The sequence below is a fragment of the Chenopodium album genome, chromosome 1 (assembly GCF_948465745.1).
Source record: "Chenopodium album chromosome 1, dcCheAlbu1.1, whole genome shotgun sequence".
NCBI lineage: Eukaryota > Viridiplantae > Streptophyta > Magnoliopsida > Caryophyllales > Amaranthaceae > Chenopodium > Chenopodium album.
Genome location: NC_137834.1, coordinates 6,257,388 through 6,279,442, shown reverse-complemented (window position 1 = coordinate 6,279,442; position 22,055 = coordinate 6,257,388).

The window sequence follows — 22,055 nt, the reverse complement described above, 5'->3', positions numbered from 1 at the left end:
CAAAGTTTTTCTTTCAAGCGTTTGATTAGTGAACATGAATATATTCGTTAACTTACATTATAATTTGATGAAATTAATCTTCAGAATTTGGAGGTATTGTTGTGCCATATTGTAGACACCTAAAAATGTCTCCCCGAAACCAAACCCGATGATAAATAACCTTTCACCGCCACTGTTGGTCGGGTTTAGTATTTAATCCCGAGAGTGCTTAAAAAATCGTATTTTATTAAATTCATATTTTTGAAAGGTCTATGATCAGTCTTGGTGTTTGGTAAAAGCATAGTTTTAATTTTAGCCCAAACTTGTTAATTAATTTTAAGCCCAAACCTTTTTATTTTATTATTTTATTTATTATTTATTTTTGGCCCAAATATTTTATTTTATTTTATTATTTTAGTCCGAATAATAAAGTCAGAAAAATGCCCGAAATTATCAATCGGCACTTAAAAAGCCGAAAGAAATTAGGGTTAAAAATGAATTTAGACGGAAAAATGGACTGAAACTGACCGTGTCACGGTACAGCCTGATCGTGTCACGGGAACCCCTCCCGTCTGACGGTGGGACTTCCCGTGACACGGGAGGTCTGCCGTGACACGGAGAGTTCCGTGTCCTTTCCGCGTAAACCCTTAACGCGTTTTCCGTTCCGTTTTCTGAAAATTTCCCGCGTCACTTCAAAACTGACCGTGTCACAGGAACTTATACCGTCTGACGGTACAGTTTGTCCGTGTCACGGTACAGTTTGACCGTGTCACGGTACAGTCTGACCGTGTCACAGGATACTTTTTTAGGGTTTTTATCATTTTAGGGTTCCGTGTGCTCCCTCAGCACATTTCCCTATAAATACCCCCTCATTTCTGATGTACGAAAAAGGAGAATTCTATTATTCTTATTTTCTCTCTTCTATGCTCTTAACCTAAACGCTAGCCTACCCTTTTCACTTCAAAATTCCTTCTTCAAGCACTCAAAGGAGTCCATATTTTACTCGAGGTTCTGTCCTTAAACCAAGGCGTGAAAGGTAGAATTGTTTGAGGGTTTGGCCCCAAGATCAACCTTATTTTATTTAATTTAATTTAGTTATTGTTTTATTATTTCCTTGAAGTTACTAACTCGTTTATTATTTTGTAGTTGCAAACAAACAGATTCAAAGTAAGGATCATGCTCTTTTTATCATTGTTATTTTTTCTAACGATTTTTATGTTGTTAGAATTATAATTAAATTGGTTTTTATATTAATATTGATTCTATTATTTATTATGATCACCATATTGCATGTTTAAAGGGAATATGTAATTGAAAATCACGCCTAATAAGATAATTTGGACAACCGGTTTAGGATCCTTTTTAATCTTGTTATTTAATCAAGTGATCACAAATATTTTAGAATTATATGTTGCATTAATATTCAACCAATTTAGCCTAATAATAGTTTGGAGCAAATTGAATATTATATTGTATGCCTTTGAGATCGCAGGAATCACTTTTCACTATAAGAATCGAGAAGAGGCCAATACGGGCGAATGTGACTCCATGACTCACTTCGTACCATCATCCCCGATCCTCCTTTCGTGGTTCCGAACCATATGGAGTTAGTAATCTCATGGATTATGAATGGGGTGTAACCTTCACGGGTCAATCGTTATTGCCTTCGTTGTCCCTTATTCGTGGTTGCCTTTTATGATCCGTGAACGGTTTACAAGTTCCTAAAAAACTTGTTGGCGGCTCCCTACTTTATTTGTCCCTAATCGTTGTCCCTAATCGAATGTCAATTCCCACTTCCTATGAGTGCCAAGCATATTCACAACATGCTTTTAACGTAGGCGCACTTCGAACGACGCCTACAATTTGGCGACTCCACTGGGGAGGATTCTTGATTATTTATCGATTTGAGTGATCGGTATTTAATTAAGATGAGTGGATGAGACTTGAAAGATTCTTGAAAAAATATTCCTGTGATTAATTTGGCATTTTTGCATCTGCATAGACGTTTTAACGTCGCATTCAGGTCTGTCCCGTAGGAAAAATTGGATAACTTGGTTGCGCGCAAAAGCAAACAGGGCACCAGTCAGATTTTCTGACTGCCGTGTCACGGTACAGTGTACCGTCTGACGGCACACTGTACCGTGACACGGGAATTTCTGCCGTGTCACGGCAGTCCTAAAATCAGTCCGGTGACCTATTTTCTTTTCTCACAGTCGACTTCCTTCGATTTTTCTGAAAAAACGTATGTGTTCTACATGCGTCTTAGCCCCGGGGGATTTAAGCTCTATCAACCCAAAAACGCTCATGGCAATAAGGGTTCATCCGAGTTATTAAATCCACCCAAACCATGGAGTCGAGTTCGATTTCATCACGAACTCGCAGAACCGCCCGTTGGCATACACCCTCAAGGGAGGCAGCCTTGCTAACGCGTCCAAACTCTTAACCATGGTACCCTTTTTGACACCCAAAACTTGACCAATAGTTGAACATAGATCTTGACTTTAGGTTGCGAACTTTTTTTTTACATCATCGTGCCTAAATGCTATGTGTTTGTTCGGTGCTAACCCTAATGTGTTTGCTCTTTTTGTTTGACCCATGACCGAGGGTTTTTATTCTCACATAGTTGTAGGGAATAGTTTCAAGCCTTTAAAATCCCACTAGCTTGAACCCCACTGTGATCATACACTAAAGTACGGTGGCGTCCAAAAGGGAAGAATATAGAGCAAAAGAGTCGCCAACAAGATTTTTAGGAACTTGTAAACCGTTCACGAGGTGAAGGTTACACCCCTTAACGATCCAAGAGATCGTCAACTCCATAAGGTCATGAACCAAATAAGGGTCCGGGGATGATGGTACAAATCCAACCTAAAAGAGATTGAACCTGCCCTAATAATAGGCCTCTACTTTATTCTGCTCGTATTCATGTGCGCTTTCTGATTAACATGCAATCAATAGGTTTAACCCTAAACCTGTTTAATCTATGTTGGTTGAACATTAATGCACAAATAAACTATTATTGGCGATCACTTGAATTATAATCACATTAACCCTAAACAAAATTATTAATTATCTTATTAAGCGTGATTGCAAATACCAATTCCCTTTAACCTGCAATAAAAGGTGAACAAGCAATAACAATATAAAATAATATGCATATCAAGCAACACAATAAATAATCATAAATATTAGAAAGAACATAGGAAGCATCATACTTTTAAATCATACTTGATATTAAAAACACCCTAGACATGATACTAGGAACCATAAATAACAATCTAAGCGTGATATCTACATCATAAATCAATTAAACCAATAAAATACTTACTTGGATGCCTCGTACCTCTTTCTAATTACAAAATACACGCGTTAGTAACTTCAAGGAAAAATAATAATCAAAACAACTAAATTAAATAATTGAAATAGAGATTTGGGACCAAACCCTCAGAAATTAAACCTTTCACGTCTAGGGCGAAGGCAACTTCGAATATGGCTAGGTGTATCAAGATCTTGTGAATGGGTAATTTTGTATTAAAGAGCAAAGTTTAGAAATAATGCTGAAAGATCAATGATTCATAAAGTAATTGTTGACGATTAATGATTGTAGATGATGAATGAAAACGGAGTTTATTAAAACATCAGAATAAAAGAAGAATTGGTGAATAATAGATGTAGATGATTGAATGGTGAATGAATATTGATAATCCGTCCATCAAAACGGATTTTTTGATACGATATTTATAGAGAAAAACATCCAAAAAAGATAATTTATCAAAACAGAGTCTGAAGATCGAAAAACCAACTTGGCGCCAGCCCTGGCTCATTGGCGCCAGGACCAGTGGCTAGCGCCAGGCGCCAATGGCTGGCGTCTGGCGCCAATCCTGGTTCCAGGCGCCAAGGCCTGGGGTTGGACGCCAAACCGGATTTTAACGCGTTTTCGAAAATCTGATAATTTTATTGTACTGGAAGATAAAATAATATAATTTCAGTCGAAAATGCTATTTGATCTAATTAAAACTCTGAAGAGTCCTAATTGAATTAGAAATGATAAAACCTTCTAGAATGTTCTAGAAGACCAAAACCATTCCTAATTGCATTAGGAATGATAAATCATATTAGGCCCTCCCCTAGATCATTGGGCCGTACTTAAAACTCAAACCGGGCCCAGTTTAGTAAATCGGCCATAAATTCCTCAATATTCATCGGAATTGGGCTTATAATATATCATTGGAAAGGTCTTTGCAAGCCCCATCTAACTACACCACTATTGGACCCATATCATGGACCAACCAAACTGGATTGGCTGTTTTCTTAAAATAAAGTTTTCAAAAACAGAGAGAAGAGAAAAGAAAAGAAAAGAAATAAAACTTTCCGCAACACTAGACCTTTCCACACTTTCGTTTCATTCGATTATGATTCGACGTGAAAGGTACTCATCACTGGGTTTGGTTTTGGGGAGACACAAATGGGTGTCTACAGAAGCCCCCACTTTGACTGAGTTTGGAGAAACGCAAGTTTCGAAAACGAAAGTCAAAGTAACGATAGGGACGGAGAATGATTCAGAACGTTCTGCGATCCTAAATCAATCTTATAACGCCGATACCTGCAAAACTAGCATTAGTTAAACAGATAGAAGAGTTAAGAAACGCGTATCTTGCACCGTCGAGCACACGTCTCTGAAAGTAACTGATATGTTGATGTACTGTTGTTTTGACGACCTTCTGCAAGCTAGAGAATGCCATCCCGCTTGAAAACCGCTACGCCTCGTAACTGCTTCCAAATTAGAAGATTGCTTTGCCTGAAACTACCTTCTCCGCAATAATAATATTCCACGTCCAAGGGAATATCATCGAAAATTATTTCTCTTGAAATAATTCTCATCCGCATTATGATCATCTTCCATGCCTCAGGAACTATGATCGAAGACAATTTCGCCCGAAATTACCTTCAGTTGTTTATGACAACTTTCCGCAAGCTAGGGAATGATGTCGAAGACATCTTCTCTTGAAGTCGTCCTCAGTTGATGCGATAATCTCCCAAAGGAAAATACCGAAGATCCACGCCCGTCGATCTCTAAAAGTTTGCCTGAACTTGCCTTTTGCTATGCCTGTACGTCGGCGCTCTTTGCTCTTGAACCTATATGTCGGTGCCTTTTGCTAATGAACCTGTATGTCGGTGCTTTTTGCTAATGAGCCAATGCTTAGGCGCTTTAAGCTTAGTGAGACGATCTTTTCATCAGGTCGATCACTTCATGTAATCAAGCCGATTACCTAATCATGTCAAATTGCTTAGAAGGGCTAACTGGCGTACCAAGGAACCCAAAATATATTGCAGAAGGCTAGCACTACCCCAAAAGGTGGCCGGCTGCTTTGGCGTCGCTGAAAATCGATCAGCGCTAGACTTATGGCATTAGCGCCATGCGCTGAAATTAGCGTCTAGCGCCAAGCACAGAATGTGACGCCAATGCCTAGGGACTGGCGCCAGCACGGGAATCACTTTAAATTCCCGTTTTCAGTTCATTTCGTGCTCTGGTTTGTTGCGAATGCTGCTCGAAAGAAGTCGAAACTTCAATTGATCGTTGCTCATTCGTTTCTCAACCGAATTCGCTCAAATTTGTTGCAAATCAAAGCTCTTTTCATCCATATTCCCGATCTATGTAAGTTTTCCTCCAAATCACATCGGTTTTTATGAATTATTGGCATGTTCATTCACGAATTTCATGAGAATTCAAAACTTATAATGCTCAATTTGCTTTGTTTATCAAGTTTTATGCCATGAAATTGCTTGTTCATGTTTGTATATTGCCTTGGGAGTAATTTGAGACTTGTTTGACTCAATTTGGTGAAGAAATGAGCAATCCACCATTGTTGGACCTCCTAAGGTCGTGAAAAACAATGTGACTCGTTCTTGATGTTTTTACTAGCAATTCTTGTTCAATTTGTCACAATAATCATTATGGTGTTGCAAGAAATTGTTTGATTGCTTGAAAAAATGCTGTCATGCTCAATTTGAATTTGTGCTCTGTTTTAGTACTACGTACTCTGTTTTTGCGAACATAGTGTCATGTGGCTAGGCAAACCTTTAGATACTATAGAACCTTGATTTATGATGATTCTGCACAATGTAGCATGGCTAGACAACGAGGCTCAGGTTCACGGTCCCGAAACACTAGACGGGAGCATGAGCCCGTGGAGGACGAAACCACACCGTCCACTTCGCTTGGTTAGTTCCCAGAGTGGGATGAGCAGACCTTGTTCTTTGCCCCTGTCCACCACATTTCTGAGAGGGTGAGACGGGGAACTGAGCCTGGGAGGACACGACATCACGGCTCTGGCTGTGATGGCCTAGGCGATTTGTATAGGATGCATATCGCCAGAGATCGAGAGACGAGACTCCTATGGGAGTCTTACGGATTGGTTGCCCGTTTTGAGACCTCCGAGGCTATGGTTGCCTCAAGCGAGGGTCACCACGTAGTACGCGCTCTGGTGGAGTTCTTTTGGGACACCACCAACACCTTTCATTTTCCATGGGGTGAGATGATGGTCACTCCTACAGACTTCAGTCTCATCACAGGACTGGAGTTCTCTTCTGTGTCGCTGCCATTTGACGGCGGTATCGACGTCTTTTCTCCAGAGGTCGAGGAACTACTGGGGCCGATTGCTGTTCGGGCCCGAGCTGAGGTCGAGACGACTCAGTTTAGTGCTAGAGGGATCCGTCGCTCGACGCTGGCAGCGGCTCTTGATGACGATGCGACCACCCGAGAGCAGCGGGTGCGCATTTTTGTGCTGATGTTGTTGTCAGGGACATTCTCCCCTGACAGGGGTAGTAGGGCATTGCTTTACTATCTCCCTGCTTTTCGCGATCTTCGGCGGATCAGGACTTATGACTGGGCCAGCTTGGCCTATACTGACTTCGTTCGCGCACTGAGGGACTCGTGTCGCCACCGGTCCTTTAGGACGAATGTTGCTTTGTCTGCTTTCTGGAAAGTCGTAGAGGTAAACGTTATTCCCTATAAAGTTTAGCTCTATATGTTTAGCTAGCATTCACTCATGCTTTAGCTTTTTTGTAGATCTGGTTTTATGAATACTTTCCTTCCATTGCGCCGGCGAGACCATCGCCGAGAGGGTATCCGGTGAGCGCCTCTTGGGGCGGCCACCATGTGGACCTGTCTACTGCACGCGTCCGGAGTCGGATCATCTCGGTACGATTTTTGGTGCTTATCTTGCTCTTCTGTGACGTTTTAGACATGTTCTTACCCGATTGGTATTTTTATAGGGACCTGAGGTAGTATACCGGCCATGGGGCGGTTGGACAGTCCCTGGATTAGCTGCACAGTACTCTGCTAAGCGCCGTTACTTTCTGGGGACCTACGGAGCGGTTGCATACTTAAGAGAGAGAGTTGCTAGACAGCACTCTTCCGATGCCTTTGTCGTTCCTGCTCCTCCACCACGCCACATGTTCGACTAGAGAGAGTTGTCGAGCATGGCTGAGGAGCCTAGTTCTCTTTGGCGGTCCCGTGTGATCCTTGGGCGGAGTTATGCTGAGGAGCTGCTTCCTTTGTTAGCTCCAGCCCCCGTGCCGGCCGAGGATGTGAGGGTAAGATTCTTAACTTTTTGTTTTTCGCTGAGTAGCCCCCAAATAATACTTTACTGATTTCTTTCTGTTCCATCAGGATGGTCCCACTGAGTTTGTGCCACCCCGTATGTCCATCCACTGCCAGGGGATGTACGGGCCGATCGAGGAGATGATTTCTCCGGCTCCTGAGGGCGAGCGCTTCGTGGAGCGGTCGATTCCTCGTCACCAGACCAGAGTAAGTCTAGCTCTAATTCAGAATCTTGTATTCAGTTATCGTGCATTTTTACTGACTTAACCTTCCTTGACAGTTCTCACGCGAGGTGGTTTCAACTATGGCACGATGCATAGATGCCTTCCAGAGCCAACTCGTCCGGATGAGGAACGCGGCTATCTGTCGTCGAGACGACGCTGTCCGAGAGGTAACTTTTCTTTACTTATTGTTTCTGCACTATGCTTCAGTTTTCACCTTGTTTCTGATTTAATTCTTTTTGCAGGGTCAGCCGATTGCTTCTCACACCCGTACGAGGCCTGAGGGGCGGAGAGAGCCGGCGAGGTCTAGCTCGAGACGTCGTCGCACTTCATCAGGAGGTAGAGGTGGTCGTTCCGAGGCTGCTCGAGCCGACGTTGCTGAAGGCTCAGGGTCTTCTTCTGAGGATGCTCCTGCTGCACCGTTAGGAGAGGCTACCTCGGCTTTCAGAGGTGGTGGGATGTACGAGGTTGGCTCGTCATCGCAGCAGCCTCCGCGGTCTCAGCCTCAGGTTGACCTTGGCTGGAGCGGTCCTGTTTTGAGTTTCCCTCCTCCTACGGAGACTAGAGCTGGTACTGAGGCCGGAGCTGGTGGAGAGGTGACTCCTCGGACGGCGCAGTTTTATGGCATGATGGGCCTACGTCCTCCGGCGCCGTAGTTTATTTCTGTATATGTATTTTATTTTGACTTTTTATAGAACTTTGCCTTTGACTTGTTATTTAGACACTTTGTTCTGTATTATCTATTATTATGTTAGTGTATGTTAGTGTGTGCAGATGTGATAACAATTTTGCGCAAAAATTCCGTCATTTTTATTATTAATGGAGGGTATTATCCGACTCTCTCCCCCAAAAAGAAAAAAATAAAAAAGGAAAAATAAAACGGAGAGAAAGGCTGATTTTTTAATATAAAATCGAGAGAAAATAAAAAATTAATTAAAAAAATTTGATATATTTAATTAATTAATAAAAGGATAGAAAAATATTTAGAAGAAATTAAAACGGGGCCACAAAGTCATTAACCGACTCTAAATTAAAATCAGAACGCAAACTGAGCACGCGCGGCTGTCCTGCTGACTTGGCGCCAGCTGGCGCCAGCCTGTGGCGCGTGGCGCCAGGCACTGTTGCTAGCGTGTGGCGCCAATAGCAGATGTGTGACGCCAACATCAGGGTTTTGACGCCAATGGACGCTGACTCCATATTTCATGTAGATTGAAATTCCCCGTAATTTGTGCATAAATAGCCCCCTGCTCAGCCGATTCTTCACATAATTCCAGCGAAAAAATTATTCTTCTCTTTAGAAAAAAAAATAATATCATGTCTTTAGCCACTAAAACCTTCACCCAATATTCTCATGAATGGTGTCGATCTCTCAATGCTAGAGAAAGAAAAGAATTGGATTTATTTCACTTGGGGGGAATATATGGCATTAAAGGGGTAGATCTAGACATAGACTTCATACATACCGCTTTAGAATATTGGAACATTGATACACATTGTTTTAGAATAGGGTATGATGAAATTAGCCCTTTGCCAGAGGAATTTGGTGCTATTTTAGGCTTCCCTGCAATAGACTTGGTAGTAATCCCTAGAGTAGATGTATATTACTATAAGGATTTTGAGCGCTTCTTTAACTTGAAGGAAAGGGATTTATCAAAAATAGTAGATGGCAACGTGGTGAACTTAAAAGAATTCGCACGCTATTATTTTGATAAACCGCTTTCTGAATCTTTTCACATATATAGAAGAAGGGCGTTCTTATTCTGCATGCTTAATCAATATTGTCTTAGTAGTGGTAAAATTAATGAGGGTCAATCAATTATAACCACTGTACTTGAACAAATTGAATCAGGGATAAATCCAATGCCTTTAATAGTTGGAGAGACTATGATTAGTCTAGATGAGTTGAAAAGGGACCCAAAAGCACCTCTTCGCGGTTCTCCAATTTTATTACAGGTAGAAAAATAATATTTTTAATTACATAAATCAAAAATATATTTTTGTATAGTAATATTAATTTATTTGCATTCCTAACTTTTTTTTTTTATTATTTTTTTAGATGTGGCTAATGGAAAGGCTAGGATTAATTAGCCCTCCGGACGACATTGAAAGTTATACGCCCACTTGCTTTGTGAGAAGAAAGAAGCGCATCCCTAAAATTGGGCGCCATGGGTGGAAGAAAGTCTTTGAATCACGTGATTTCACTATCAAGTGGGTCATTCCATGGTGGAAAATAAAAAGGATGGTTGGTGTTAACAAGCAACCTTTTTGCCGTCTTCCAAGCTTGTCTCGCATGACATATTATTACCCCTGCAGAGTAAAGAGACAATATGGCTTGCTTCAAAATATTCCTTCAGGGGATCTTCGTCCTCCCTATGAGTATCCCATATCTCAAGAAGTAGATAAATTCGACACTTACTGGAGCGCTAGACCTTTATGGGAAGTGATTACCCAAAAGGTTCCCCCTTCTTTGCCTAATGATGTAAAGAAGTGGTTGCTGAAGAAGTCTTCAATTGATCAGGGTAGAACTGATGTGAAGAATCGTCTAGGTGACAGGGTGACACCGGCCAAGGAACGCTTAGGTGCAAGAATTGAGTTCAAGACACCTATAATGCCTAAGAAGAAGAATACTACTAAAGACAAGGGGAAAAGGAAGGTTATAGATAAGAAGGCTTGGGTGGAAAAGAAGCATGGGGTGCTAGCTAAAGGAGAAACAATCTATTCTAAGATTGAATGTAGGTCCTCTAAAGGATGCCTACTAGCTAAAGTAATGGATGAAGAGGAGGAAGCAGAAAAGAATTGGAAAAGAGCAAAGAAGGAGAAGGAAGACTAGACCATTGCTTAGCTTTAGATTTATTAGATTCTTAATTTAAAGTTAATTAATTTCAGCCTTATTTGAATTCCATTAACGATGCAATTTTATTTTATTAATGAAATTTCAGCTTTCAATTAAATTGTTACTTTAAACTTATTTTATTAAAGCAATGAAAAACCGAAAAAAATGATTTTCCAGAAATTCTTCGAGTACGGAAGTCAAAAATTTTCCGAAAAACACCGAAATTCGCCCAGACTTTATTACTTAATTGGCGTCAATAATTGCGAATTGGCGCCAGCTATTGAGGTCTGGCGCCAGGTGCCAATACCGTCGTCTGGCGCTAATGGCTTTTTGTTGGCGCCAGGCTTTGTTCTGTGACGCCAGTTGCTTTTCCGACTTTTGTTGACTTTTTGTTGATTCTGGAACGCGGAGATGTCGAAAAATAAAGTGGCCGCACCCGTAATGGGTTGCCTACGTATCCTTTCTTAAGGAATCAGGCCGAACGTAGCTCTCTTGAGTGTCCTACTCAAGTAATTATGGGTAGTATTTTTTAAGTTGGTCAAGATTGGTCATGTTTGCGAATTCATTGCCATCCATGTCAGTTAATTTTGCTGCACCACCTGACAGGATTGTTTTGACAATGTAGGGGCCAGACCAATTAGGTCTAAACTTTCCCCTTGGATCTAAAACATTTTTTCTTAGCGCTTTTAATACCAAATCTCCTACTTTGATATTTCTTGTCTTGACCTTCTTATTAAAATGTCTAGCCATACGAGTTTGATAGCACTGAGTGTGATGTAGGGCTTCTAGTCGTTTTTCATCGAGTAGGATCAATTCTTCATATCGTGCCCTAGTCCATTCGGTTTCATCGAGTTTACTCTCTAGCGCAATACGTAGAGATGGTATTTCTAGTTCGACGGGTTGTACGGCATCCATTCCATATACCAAAGAAAATGGTGTATTTCCTGTTGACGTACGAATTGACGTGCGATAACCCCACAATGCAAAGTGAAGCTTGTCCGGCCAATCCTTATAATTTTCTGTCATTTTCTCGATGATAGTCTTTAAATTTTTATTAGTTGCCTCGACTGCTCCGTTTGCTTGAGGTCTATAAGGGGACGAATGATGATGTTGGATACCATATTTATGTAGCAATTCTTCACATTCGGCTTGAAAGTGAGTTCCATTGTCACTTATCATTTCATGTGGGACTCCATATCGACAAATGATATTTCTCTCGATAAAGAGTGCTACATGTTTTGCGGTGAGTTTAGCATATGATTGTGCTTCAACCCACTTCGTAAAGTAATCAATTGCTACTAGAATAAATTCATGGCCTCCTGTCCCTGGAGGAGCGATCTTGCCAATTATGTCAATTCCCCATGTAGAGAATGGCCATGGTGATGTGTAGGTGTAGAGCAAAGATGGAGGAACGTGCTATAAATTGGCATAAATTTGACACTTAGGGCATCTTTTTACATATTGATGGCAGTCCCTATTCATGGTAGTCCAATAATACCCTTCTCGCATTATTTTCTGGACTAACATTTTGCCATTTATATGAGTTCCACAGATTCCTTCGTGGACCATTCTCATTATTCTTTGTGCATCCACCTTCCCTACGCATAGGAGGGCTCGACCTTTAGGTACCCTTTTATGTAGCTCGTTGTCTATGAGTACATATTGATAAGCCAAAAGTCTCAAGGATCGCTTAGCTCTTTTGTCAGCATGAGGAGGGTATTCTCTATTGGTGACATAGTTGAGAACGTCTGTGTACCATGGTTCTTCTTCTTGTTCTTCATCTTCGTCTTGGACTGGGTCGTCATCTTCTATAGCCTGTATATATGCTGGTTTGTGCCTTTTTTCGATAGTTAGAGGCATTTGCTCGATATCCGTGGGAATCCTAACCATTGAGGCTAATCTTGCCAAGGCATCAGCAAATTGATTTTCTTCTCTAGGTAAGTATGTGTATTCTACCTTCTCTAACTGATCGGTAAGAGTTTCCAGATAAGTTTGGTAAGGGGCTAGGCTTTCGCTCCTAACTTTCCACCTTTTAGATATTTGATTGATGATTAGAGAGGAATCTCCAAATATCCTTAACTTTTTTACTCCCAACGCCAAGGCTGTTTCAAGGCCTACCACACATGCTTCATATTCAGCAGCATTGTTGGTAACGTCGAAATCAAGCTTTATTGAGATTGGGACGTGTTCTTCTTTAGGTGATACTAGTAGCACTCCGACACCACATCCCTTTTGGTTTGAGGCTCCGTCAAAATACAAGGTCCAAGTATCATCTTCGGTGACCATCAAATCTTCATCTGGAAATTCATTGTCCTGTATTGGTGTCGAGTCTTCTATTGGGAAATCTGCCAGAAAGTCTGACACCACAGATCCTTTAATAGCTTTTTGTGGCATAAACCGCACATCGAACTGGGCTAAGTTGACTATCCATCTTGAAATACGTCCATTGAGCGTTGATTTCTCGAACAAGTACTTGAGCGGATCCAATCAAGATACCACGAAAACGGTATGCACCAACATGTAATGTCTCAACTTAGTTGTGGCCCACACCAAAGCGAGGCACAATTTCTCGAGTGGTGTATAGCGTGTTTCGTATTCGAGCATCTTCTTACTTAAGTAATAGATTGCATTCTCTTTGTTTTCTACCTCTTGTGCTAGCATGGCTCCCATTGTCTCTTTGGTAACCGTCAGATATAACCTAAGAGGTATTCCAGGAAGTGCTGGTGCTAATACGGGAGGATTTGCGAGATAGGCTTTGATCCGGTCAAAGGCCTTTTGACACTCGTCATCCCATATTACTGGTACATTCTTCTTGAGATTTTTGAAGATTGGTTCACATATCGTTGTTAGTTTTGATATGAACCTACTTATGTATTGCAACCGGCCAATGAATCCTCGAATCTGTTTCTCGGTCTTGGGCGGTGGCATTAACATGATTGCTTTAATCTTGGTTGGATCTATCTCTATTCCTCTAGAGCTTATGACGTATCACAAGAGCTTGCCTGATGTGACTCCAAAAGCGCATTTTGAGGGATTTAACCTCATATTGTATTTTCTTAGCCTTTCGAAAAATTTCCTTAAGGCTACTTGATGGCCTGGACGGTCTTTTGATTTCACAATCATGTCGTCTACATATACCTCGACTTCTTTGTGCATCATGTCATGGAGCAAGGCAGTTGCTGCACGTTGGTAAATAGCACCTGCGTTTTTCAACCCAAATGGCATTACCGTGTAACAGTAAGTGCCCCATGGTGTGATAAAAGTTGTCTTCTCCATGTCTTCTTCTGCCATGAGAATCTGATTGTACCCTGCGTATCCGTCCATGAATGAGAGAAGCGCGTGATTTGCTGTGTTGTCTACCAGAATATCGATGTGTGGCAAAGGGAAGTCGTCCTTTGGACTTGCCTTATTTAGATCTCGATAGTCGACACACATCCTTACCCTTCCGTCTTTCTTAGGAACTGGGACAACGTTAGCGACCCATTTGGGGTATTTGGATACCTTGATGAAACCTGCAGTTATTTGTTTTTGAACTTCTTCTTTTATCTTAAGTGCTACGTCGGGTTTCATTCGATGTAACTTTTGTTTTACAGGTTTCATTCCTGGAATTAATGGTATAGTGTGTTGAGCTATTTCTCTGTTAATGCCTGGCATATTTTCATATGACCAAGCAAATACATCGATAAATTCTTTAAGCAAATTAATTAAATCAGTTCTTTCTTGTTTATTCAATGTTAGTCCGATTTTAACTTCTCTTTTATGAGTTGAATCATTTGAGATGTCAACTGTTTCAGTCTCTTCAATTACTGGTGTTTTCTTTTCAAGTGTTTCCATTGCTTTAATAAATTCTTTATCTTTTTCATCGCTTGCTAAGCAATATTCGTCATCTTGGGTTAGGGAAGAACACGAGAAGTAAGGAGAATGAGCGATATTATTATACTCTGAGATCATTACATCAAAGTGTGATATGTCCTCAGGGACTGGATCACTAATTATCCTAGGAGAAGAAATAGGAAGGGAAGGCATTATAGCTAAAGACTTAGAAGATTCTAAAGGGAAAGGCTCTGACTCAGACTCTGACCCTGATTCTGACGATTCTTCAAACATCGGCCCTTGTCTTGTCGTGATTGATATCTTCCTTCCACTCGGAGTAGTCACCTTGATAGTCTTGCGCCACCCTTGCAATAATCCTTCAGCTGGAATAATTAGCTTTGAGGGGTCGAAGTTTTCGCTTTGTAGGACCGTTTGAATGAGTGAGGAGTTGTCTTCCTCATAAACTGCCTCATTCTTTTCTTGCCCAAACAGTAATCCCATGACGTTAAAGTCAAAGCATGGAGGCGCTTTCTCCTTATGGACGGGAGTTGGGATTTCATCAGTGAAGTAGCAATCCAAGAAAATCTCGAATCCTGGTTGTCGTATACCATTTAGAACGAATGGTTCGGGAAATTCATGGCATGGATAGTCCTCTCCTTCTTTTATAAACTGACCATTAAGCGTAAGAGGGTACTGATCCATTGGAATTGCTTTCTTTTGAATGCGAGCGTCCCTACGTGCTTTTAATTTGTCCTGGGCTCGCTTGAGATCTTTCCGAGTCGGTTCGAAACCAAGTCCGAAAGTATCTAGTTTAGGGAGGCCAGGTGACTCCATCGATTTTGCTATCCCCTTCTTCTTTCCTAAGGTCATCCCAGGGAAGTGTCCTTGTTTCTTTAGCATAGTGTTGATAATCATGTTGGAATGGGGGTCGTGGCAAAGAGATGTCCTTTCATCCTCTTGGATTAAGGAGACTTCTTCGTTAAAGCCCCATAGGTCTTCATCATCTTCGTCGTGCTCCACGTTGATGATTGGATTCTCTATTGACTTGATCCTCATTGGCGAAGCATCAATAGTGATGGGGATTCCTCCAACTATAGCTTTCTCTTGTTGGTGGAGAGATGAAGGGACGACCTTAAGATCATGGAGCCAAGGGCGTCCTAACAACAGATTGAATGAGGCTTTGATGTCTACCACTTGAAAAGTAGTAGCATGTTCTATTGCTCCTGCCGTCACATTTAGGGTTATTTTGCCAAGAGCTTGACGTCGAGTATTATCGTAAGCTCTTATTCCTTGTGTGGACGGAGTTAAATCCTCATACTTTATGCCGAGCATCCTCGCAGTCCTAAGTGGACAGACGTTAATAGCCGATCCATTGTCTACAAGAGTCATGGGAACATTCATTCTTTTGCAGACTACTGTGAGGTTTAACGCTTTGTAGTGCTTGTCACCTTCCGGGGGTAAATCTTTATCAGAGAAGGTGATTAAATTAATTGGACTAGGGAGATCACTCGTGAGGAAGTTAGCTAGTCCCTCAGGAGTGGTGTCAGAATCTATCCCGATTTTATCCAAGGCATTCATCACAGCCAACCTATGTTCTCGAGATGTTGCTAGAAGCTTCCATACATTCATCTCAACTTTTGTCTTCTTGAATTGTTTAACGATGTCATTGTCTTCGATGATAGGCATGGGAACTTGTTGTACGGTAGGCATGGGTTGTGTTGAAACAGGAGGTTGTATTCTCCCGGATCTTGTGAGGACGTCTATTGATGAATCTTCTTCAGCCCAAATGTCGTCCGTGGTGTATGATATGGAAGGTGAAGGTTCTAATATGTCTTTTAGATAGACATCTTCTTCATCACTGTCCCATACTCCATTAACATTTATATCCTCTTCTTGTTGAACTTGGACTAATTCTTTTCTATCAATCATTTTCTACACCAAATCCTTGAATTTGAAGCAGTTTTCTATGGTATGTCCTCCTGACTGATGGTATTGAAAGTAATATCTATCTGTTCTTTTTAATGATTCAAATGGTCTCGGTTCGAGAGGTTTGACTTTGTCACCCTCGGAGAGCATTTTAAACATTTGTGCATACGGGATCCCAATTGGAGTATAAACTTTATTGTTCTTCTTGGGTCTTTCGGTGACTTGTAAGGGAAAGTGTTTTGCCTCATAAGTCGTTTTTACTGGTGTGAATTCTCTCTTAGGTTCTTGATCATATTCCTTGCGAAGTTCATTCAGAATTTTGAGAGTTTCATGTAACAGTTGCGATGTCTCCTTCAGATATAGTGTGAGTATTCGTATTTCTACCTCATTTGCTGGTTTTGGAAGATTATCTTCGACATCAAAAAAGGTCTCTTCTTCTTCTTCTTCTTCGACGTTGGTTACTTTGACAGGCTTAATGAGAGATGAGGGGTCAACTTCGCCTTCTTCATCAGAGATAGCCAATGTGTGAGCTAGAGGTGCATTGTCAATACTCGGTTTCTTACTGGCAGGAGGCAACGACAGCTTATTACTGTCAATCAGGTCTTGTATAGCTTCCTTAAGCTTCCAACAGCTTTCAGTGGAATGGCCCCTACCTTGATGATATTTGCAATGTGCATTGGGGTTCCAATTAGGCGACCTCTTCTCGACTGGTGGATCTCCAAATGGTCCAATGGGGGTTATAAGACCTTTTGCGTTTAGCCGATCAAACGCGGTGTCATAACTCATGCCAATAGGAGTGAAGTTTCTCCTAAACAGTTTCTTTTGTCCTTGGTTGTTCATGGCGAGGACTTCTCCCAGATTAAAGGTGCTAACATTATTTGAGTGGGCGGTTTTGGAAGAAGAAGGATTGTCGTTCTTCTTTCCTTTCCAGCCACTGTTGGAGTTATTGTTGGCAGCTTTAGATTTAGCTAAGTCATCTTCAATATTAATCCCAATATCATAAACAGCCTTAAAGGTATGAAGGTTATTTTGATATTTAAGATGTTTTGAATATTTTTCTTGGAGATTTTTAATGAAAAATCTCACAGACTCTTTTTCACTTGGTACCTCAATCATTTTAGCTGAGGTTTCTCTCCACTTGTTAAAGAAAGATGTGAAGCCTTCATTCTCCTTCTGCTTGAGAATTTCAAGTTCTCTATGGTCAGTTTCGACTTGAACATTGCATTTGTACCTATCGACGAAAGCGTTTGCTATGGATTCCCAAGTAGAGGTCTTTTCTTTTTCAAGAGAAAAGAACCATTGTTGGCAAACGGTCTCGAGAGATAGCGAAAACAAAGAAGGGAAAATTTTCTTATCGATACCCTTGATACTCATTATTGTTTCAAATGCCCTTATATGGAAGTAGGGGTTGTCGATTGCCCTAAACTTTGGGATGTCGTTGGCACTGAACTTCTGCGGAAGAAGATCTTTATCCACCGAGACCCCTTGGGATGTGAGTTCCTGAAATTTGTAGTCGCTGGACAACTTACTTAGGCTTTCTTGCATGAGGTCCATTTGTTGTTGCTTTGCGGGATCCTCGATCTTAAGTGCGAGAAGCTTTAGTGTCTCAGTTACAGTAGCCAGTTGGTTCTTGAGATCATTAACTTCTTCCTGAGTTGCCATTATAACTCTTGCTTTCCTCTTGCGAGCTATAGGTTTGTCAAAAAGTTGGACTTGTACGAAGAGGTTATCTTTGATTAATCGTCCTTCCTTTCTTGACCACGCGCTGTAAATTAAGCCAGTTTGCGTTTTAATTACTTAACTCGAATCAGTTTGACTTTATGGCTTTTATTAAAAAAAAGTATGCATATTTTTAGGGAGCAATAATGTACATGTGTTTAGGGAACTTAAGTACTATTATTTATTGGAGGATTAATATCCGACTTACCCCCCTAAAAAAAATGACGAAAAAATAACGCGCGCACCAAGACTCCCTTAATCATGGTCAAGACATGTGTATTAGTGTGTGTATTGAGTGTAAGTGACATGCTAGGATTCTTGTGTAAGACCATGGGACTTAGTGCCTAAACTCGAATATTGATTCAATTAAGCATTATTGCCAGCAAAATTAACCGAATTAAACAGGAAACTGATTAATTAGACATTAGGTGATAACTCGACAAATAATCCGAACTGTCGGCCAAGCGACAGGACTGGCGTCACAATATGGTGGTTGGCGCCAGACTTTTTAGTAAATGTCTGGCGCTACACACCATACAGTGGCGCTACAGCCCAGATTTTGGCACCAATATTGGAGCCTCGGTCTGGGACTGTTTTCGATATTATTAGTCAACTAGGGTATACCTAAAGTCGTACTACGTCAATTCCGATTAAAAGAAGAAAAAGCTTTATTGACTCGAATTAATTAATTGATTAATTAATTAGGCAAAGTTCTTTAAGTCATTAATTATAATCTCAACACAAATCAACAAACGGTTAGGAGGAGCATAGAATATATATGCACAACAAATAATGCACAATTAGGCAAGTAAGCACAATATGATGCAATGAGTTCGCAACCTAACCATGGCTCTAGTTCTCTAAAGTTCGGGATATAGTTTAGTCAAACAGGGTCCATGGTTAATTGTTCAGATGCACCGCGTAGAAGCCTAACCGTGAAGGGTTAACGCGTGTGGATAGAACACCGCGAGTTTTTTAGAAAAAACTCACTTCCATGGTTTGGTGAATTCAACCTCTCAGATGTACCCTTTGTTGCCAGGAGCGTTCAATCGGATAGATAGAGCATGAATTCCCAGAGGGTTATGTCCATATGTAGAACACATATGGGTTTCAGAAAAGTGAGAAAAAATTCAATCAGGAAGTAGGATCGAGCAAACAATACGAAAAACCAATCGAAATTAGAACGCATATTTCTGGCTCGGTATTGGGGGAAATTGGCGCCAGCAAACAGAGACTGGCGCCAACTTTTAACTGTAGCGCCTGGCGCCAATACTGGCGTCTGGCGTTACGGCAAAAAGTGTGGCGCCAAGCTCTGGCCCCTGACGCTACTTCCCACATGCCTCAGCAGCTTTCTGTGCTCAATAAAATCATCCAGTTTCGGGCGGTGTTATTTCAGTCCTAGTTGTGAAAGACGTTTCTCAAATTTCCTACTTGTAAAATCCTATGTTTTTTTACTCATTACGAATGGTCTTTTCAATGAGAACCTTTTTATGCATATGACAATAATGTTAATCAAAATTACGCACATGAAATACTTAGAACTTTTCGAGTCTCATCCACTCATTCTAAATCATTGCCGAAACAAATTCAGGAATTAAAATAGAAATCCTCCCCAGTGGAGTCGCCAAAAACTGTAGGGAATAGTTTCAAGCCTTTAAAATCGCACTAGCTTGAACCCCACTGTGATCATACACTAAAGTACGGTGGCGTCCAAAAGGGAAGAATATAGAGCAAAAGAGTCGCCAACATGTTTTTTAGGAACTTGTAAACCGTTCACGAGGTGAAGGTTACACCCCTTAACGATCCAAGAGATCGTCAACTCCATAAGGTCATGAACCAAATAAGGGTCTGGGGATGATGGTACAAATCCAACCTAAAAGAGATTGAACCTGCCCTAATAATAGGCCTCTACTTTATTCTGCTCGTATTCATGTGCGCTTTCTGATTAACATGCAATCAATAGGTTTAACCCTAAACCTGTTTAATCTATGTTGGTTGAACATTAATGCACAAATAAACTATTATTGGCGATCACTTGAATTATAATCACATTAACCCTAAACAAAATTATTAATTATCTTATTAAGCGTGATTGCAAATACCAATTCCCTTTAACCTGCAATAAAAGGTGATCAAGCAATAACAATATAAAATAATATGCATATCAAGCAACATCATAAATAATCATAAACATTAGAAAGAACATAGGAAACATCATACTTTTAAATCATACTTGATATTAAAAACACCCTAGACATGATACTAGGAACGATAAATAACAATCTAAGCGTGATATCTACATCATAAATCAATTAAACCAATAAAATACTTACTTGGATGCCTCGTACCTCTTTCTAATTACAAAATACACGCGTTAGTAACTTCAAGGAAAAATAATAATCAAAACAATTAAATTAAATAATTGAAAAAGAGATTTGGGGCCAAACCCTCAGAAATTAAACCTTTCACGTCTAGGGCGAAGGCAACTTCGAATATGGCTAGGTGTATCAAGATCTTGTGAATGCGGAATTTTGTATTAAAGAGAAAAGTTTAGAAAGAATGCTAAAAGATCAATGATTCATAAAGTAATTGTTGACGATTAATGATTGTAGATGATGAATGAAAACGGAGTTTATTAAAACTTCAGGATAAAAGAAGAATTGGTGAATAATAGATGTAGATGATTGAATGGTGAATGAATATTGATAATCCATCCATCAAAACGGAGTTTTTGATACGATATTTATAGAGAAAAACATCCAAAAAAGATAATTTATCCAAACAGAGTCTGAAGATCGAAAAACCAACTTGGCGCCAGCCCTGGCTCATTGGCGCCAGGACCACTGGCTAGCGCCAGGCGCCAATGGCTGGCGTCTGGCGCCAATCCTGGTTCCAGGCGCCAAGGCCTGGGGTTGGACGCCAAACCGGATTTTAACGCGTTTTCGAAAATCTGATAATTTTATTGTACTGGAAGATAAAATAATATAATTTCAGTCGAAAATGCTATTTGATCTAATTAAAACTCTGAAGAGTCCTAATTGAATTAAGAATGATAAAACCTTCTAGAATGTTCTAGAAGACCAAAACCATTCCTAATTTCATTAGGAATGATAAATCATATTAGGCCCTCCCCTAGATCATTGGGCCGTACTTAAAACTCAAACCGGGCCCAGTTTAGTAAATCGACCATAAATTCCTCAATATTCATTGGAATTGGGCTTATAATATATCATTGGAAAGGTCTTTGCAAGCCCCATCCAACTACACCACTATTGGACCCATATCATGGACCAACCAAACTGGATTGGATGTTTTCTTAAAATAAAGTTTTCAAAAACAGAGAGAAGAGAAAAGAAAAGAAAAGAAATAAAACTTTCCGCAACACTAGACCTTTCCACACTTTCGTTTCATTCGATTATGATTCGACGTGAAAGGTACTCATCACTGGGTTTGGTTTTGGGGAGACACAAATGGGTGTCTACAATAGTAATTAGTATGGACTTAAAATCGATTAAAATCTGAAAAAAAATCACAAAAACTGACCTGGAACTGCGCACCGTGTCACGGCATTGTCTGCCGTATCACGATGAACAGTGCCGTGACACGGGAGAGTCTACCGTCTGACGGTAGGCTTAATCGTGTCACGCCAGTCTGCACCGTGACACGGTGCCCAGGAAAGTGTTCCGTCAGTCTTTTTTCTCGATTTTTGTGTCCAGTATTGAGTCGTGTCTAGTTATACGGTCAAAACACGCGTCTATAACCTCACCTAATCACACACATGTTATGTCCACACACTTTTTTTTTAGTCGTGCACCATTTTTTACCGTATTTTAGGGAAGTTTCGTTTTTGTGTCGTTTTTTTTTCGGAGTAAGTCGGATAGTATCCTCCCATGTTTTTTTCTAAAAAAAATAATAAATAAGTAGAGCTTCAAATTTCTTTTTCTTTTTTTTAATCCGGATAGGT